Source organism: Caenorhabditis briggsae (assembly GCF_000004555.2).
Source record: "Caenorhabditis briggsae complete genome, chrV, whole genome shotgun sequence".
Taxonomy (NCBI): Eukaryota; Metazoa; Nematoda; class Chromadorea; order Rhabditida; family Rhabditidae; genus Caenorhabditis; species Caenorhabditis briggsae.
In genome coordinates this window covers 9,856,340-9,861,406 of record NC_013488.2, presented here as the reverse complement: position 1 = coordinate 9,861,406, position 5,067 = coordinate 9,856,340, and positions in this window count along the sequence as shown.

The following is a 5,067-nucleotide window of genomic DNA, read 5'->3' as shown; positions in this document are numbered from 1 at the left end:
CCCATTCCTCCACCAATTTCTTCTTCATGCCTCAACACTCGAATGGGGTCTTGCACAGACCTTATTTTGAAGAACTCCCCAGATGGAGAAGTCGAGAGGATTCAAATCCGGAGAGGAAGCAGGCCATCCATCCTTCTTGATGAACTGCGGCAAGTGACGCTCGCACCAGTCTTGAGTGAACTTTGCAGTATGGGCAGGTGCCCCATCTTGTTGGAAGATCCAATGTTGTCCGGCAAAGTGATTTTCGGCCCATGGAAGCAAATGCTTCTTCAAAATTTCTTCTACGTAATACTCTTTGTTGATTTTGACACCTTTATCGACAAAAACCAGTGGGCTCTTCCCATTTGAGCAAATCGCACCAAAAACCATGACACTCGCTGGGTGGGATGTTTGATGGATGGTTTTTCCTTTGTCAGAAGCATCCTGGATATCGTGGGCAAGAACGCGATGGTTTTGAGGATTGAACTCCGCCTCCACAGTGAACAACTTTTCGTCAGAGAATACCGTCACCAAATGTTCGCCAGCGCGCGTGCCAGCCAGAAGCGTTTTGGCTTTCTGGAGGCGTTTTTGCTTGTTGGCTCAGAAAGAATGGCGGCTCGAGTGACACGATATGATTTTTCCTTCAGCTTCTTTTTGACAATGTTTGTCATAGAGATGCGAGACATTCCGAGACTCTCTGCCATTTTTCTGATGGAACGATGAGCATTCCTTCGGATTCGTTCTCTGACGGCTTTCACAGCCTGAGGTGTTGTAACAGTAACTGGTCTTCCTCTTCCGGCTCTGTCCTTGAGTGTACCAGTGTCTTCGAAACGTTTAATTCTTCTGTGAACAGTTGATCTTGCGATTCGAGCCGATTTGCGATCTTATGCGCCTTCTCACCACCCTTGTAGAGTGCAATAATGGAAGAGCGATGAACACTTGGCTTCACCATCGAGCTGAAAATCAACCGATCATTATGAAACTTGGCAAAACGAATAATGATAAAATGATGAAAAAAATTTTAAACAATTTGTGCGCGCAAAACGCGCCAGCAGCCTTCGCCATGGCGCCAAACTTGCGTTGCAATAATTAAAAGCCACCCTGTAAAACATAAATTGTCATTGCAAAGTTTCCTGAAAACCTGAAAAACTCGATCGGAGAAGTATTTAGAGTAATTTGCCGACTAACCGCAGATTACTCAACACTTCTTCATAGTTGTGATACCAGAAGGCGATTTTTCTTATTAGATGATGGATGAATTAGAAAAAAATCGACGAATTTCCTTCAATTCGGAAGAAATTCAATGAAAAATTACCAAAAAACGGCATCGCTAAAATACCGTCGAAAAACTACGCGGCGCCTTTGCGAAAAGGGGCGGATCGCTCCGCCCCCTTGTTTACTTGTTTGTTTGTGTGTTCACCGGTGCGATCTTTTTGAATTGACAATACAAAGGAATCCATGTCAGGCCTCTTAAAAACAATTGGATTTCACAAATTTTAACATCCATATTTCTTGTGAACGTCACAGTTACATACTCTGCGTGTAATAGGGGTAAACACAAACACGTAGAAAGAAAATCAGTATTCAGTTTTCCAACGTTCAAGTTCAGTTATCTTCTTGGTTTTTCGTATGCGCCAACTTCACGACTTCGAGGACAACTTCCAGAGCGGTTTCCAGTATGGGCAGGATTAAAAGCACAATGGCAGGAGTAGCTGAATTACATTAAAGGTGAGGATATTGTAAAGCTTCGAAAATTTTTCGGGTTCATTAGAAAACTGTAAAAGGGCTAGTTGATAACAGACACCCGTAAATCTACGAAAGGGGCATGGGGGTTTTTTATCAAATCACGTGACTATGTAGGATTTTTGAAAAATTAGCTGATTTTCATAGCCAAAATATTTTTTACATGACATTTCAAAAAAAAAAGGAAACGTAGATCTGCTGTCGTTCGTCGGAAGCAATATAGAGCGGATTCAAATTTATTCCCCTCCAAAGGAAAAAGGAAAATATGAAGATTTACCCCCCGAGCTTATATTACCCCTAAAACACCCAGCCCTCAAAAGTATTTTCAGCACTTTAATAGTATTCTTCGAATTTTTTTCCGGTGTTTGATACCCAGTTCTTCCCGAAGTATATTATCCTAAAATATAATTTCAATTCAGAAAAAAATCTTTAGTGCCAAGCACCGACATAAAATGGGGTAAGGCAAAAACGGGTTAAAATGTTGAAGATTCTAAACAGAAATAAGCTCAGCATCCTCAACCGGCGGAAACCTAAAAACAAAGAACCCTGAATGTGTAACAAACCCTTGATGCTAATTTGGAAATAATAAATTGAAAATCAAAATTGAAATTCAAAATTTTCAATGAAGATAAGCTAAACAATAAAAGCAAAACACAGAATTCCAAAAATACGTTTTCAGAAGGATGAAAAATCCCAAAAAATACCCTGAATACCTTTGAAGAAGAATATATTTCCTTTCTTCTGGTGATACTTTTGTATCACAAGTTTTTTAAAATTCAATTTTTTCACATTTTTGGCTGAAACATATGTTTCTATGTTCGGATGTTCGGAATGACTTTTTCGAAGTTTTTCGGAATGTCGAAAATTCCGATTTTAAAAATTTCGGAATTTCGGAACCTCGGAATTTTCCGATTTTGAAAATTTCGGATTTTCGGAATATCGGAATTTTTCGATTTTGAAAATTTCGGAATTTCGGAACCTCGGAATTTCTCGATTTTGGAATTTTCGGAATATCGAAATTTTTCGATTTTCAAAAGCTCGGAATATCGGCATTTCAACATGCCGTATTTTAACCGAAAAAAAGGAACTGCACTGTACAAACTGCACTAACTGACAAGGGAAGTACCCAAAGTGTCCCCTCGCTTTTTCTTAGATATTGGTGGCGAAAAATGTCCCTTCCTCGGACTAGCACAAAACAGATAATATAAGGTACCAATAGGCAGGTTGAGCAGAATGGCAAAACTTTTTGAGTTTTTTTTTTTCAGAAATAGTGGATCAAGTTCATCCAAAAAATCATAACTTTGTTCAGAGCAAAGATAAAATTATAAAGCCTTCTCTACTTTTCCCCCTCTATTCTCGTACATCTTTAGTACCTGAATAAATCTGTATTCTATAACTACTATTCGTATTCCTTGAGCCTGCCAGAATGCCGGATCCTAAGGACGTAACAGCACCTTATATTATCTGTTTTGTGCTAGTCCGAAGAAGCGACATTTTTTGCCACCAATATCTAAGAAAAAGCGAGGGGACACTTCGGGTACTTCCCTTGTGAGCTGCACAAATTTCTGTTAGAAGGTGGGCTTCTATTAGAGGAAATATGGTATTCCGCTTTTTAAATGTTCGGAATTTCGGAATTTTCGGAATATTTAAATGTTCGGAATTTCAAAATATTCCGATTTTGAAATTTTCGAAATATCGGAATTTTCGAAAGCTCCAATGTTAAAGTAGAAATTCTATTTTTTCAACAAGAACACAAAAAAAGCTGTTAAATAGACAAAAAGACTTTGAAAACGCAAAAAATTGAAGGAATTCTGCCCGCAAGCAATCTTTTCGCGACATACCGTAGTCCAAAAATCTCTATTTTCGAAAAGAAAGCTTCGGAAATATTCCGGTCGGAATTTCATTCCGAAAAATTCTTTCGGAAATATTCTGACCGGAATTTCATTCCCGAAATATTCGGAATTTTTGGAATCCCGAAATCCGTTCCGAAAATCCTTGAATTGGAGTTACGAAATTTAGATTTTTTGACTGAGAAGATCCACCAATATAAGGAACCATTAAGTATTTACAACTATCAAATTTATCCACCGTTATCAAAATTTCGAAAAAGAAAAACGATTTTTCGCATTTTCACGTGACGATAGTAAGAAGTTATTTATATATCAAAAACAACTAGAAATTTTATCGATCGAATAGCGCACTTGTTTGCACGCCGGTGTGTGAAACGATCGACCCGAGTTCGATCCTCGCTCGAGGCATCGGATTTTTGGAAGGGAGAAAAAAGTCCGAAAAATCGAAAAAAAACCCTCATGCCCCATTCCGTAGATTTTCGGGCGCGTGTTGATAACTAAATGGGGGCAAAGTCCAGAATTTATGAAAGTTGGAAAAATCAATATTCAGCTTTCAACTCTCATTTTGCAGGCCTGCTTGGTCTTACCAACTTCTAGGATATACCAACTTCTGAGACCTGGTAGGCTTCAAGAGCAGTGTTTAGGATTGGATGGATTCAATTTCGGATGTAGGGAGTAGATGAATCGTTTGAAAGGTGAATGGGATTTTTCTCGGGTTCGGACAATTCGTGTTTCTTAACTTTCATTTAAATTTTCTTTCTCCATTAGGAAAACAGAAGTTTTAGGAAAATTTGAAAAACTCTCGTTCAATTTCAGATTTCCGAACTTCAAACAAGCGATACCAGCATGATGTCGAAAATTAGTGAACTTGTTTTTTTTTGTGATTTTTGTATTCCTTTATTTCTACGCGCGTTTCTTCGGCGATGGTTTTTCGGAATATTGAAAGAGTTTCTTCTCGTCGGCGTTCTCGTTCTCGTTCTTTCGGCTTCCTTGTTGCTCTGGTTTTGTGGTGGTCGTTCCGGTTGTACCTTGAATTCGCTGTCTAATCATTCTCGGTCTTAAATCGATGGTCTTAAAACATTTTCTGGCGGTTCTTGGCATAAAAAATTCCTGGGTGAACTTTCACAGAAGTCTGAAGAAATATAAATTTAATTAAACAATATAAATAACTATTGGATCTGTAAAAAACATAAAAATTGAAAACACATAAAAATGTAAATGCTGAATTTTCGTGTTGTACACTTGATACATTTCCTCAATAAATGACGTCTTCTAGAATTGTTGGTTTATCGTTTTCATATGATTTAGAGACTCATACTTTCAAACAAAAATTAGGTGGAAAAAAATTTTAAAAAAACTTTTGTTTGAAGAAATATGTAAATTAGTAAAGATGAATCAAACGAGATCCAGTCTCTTTTGTGAAACAAAATTTTAAAATCAAAAAATTCATTATATAGTAATTTTATTTGTTTTTAAATTGTTGGTTTTAGGTAGG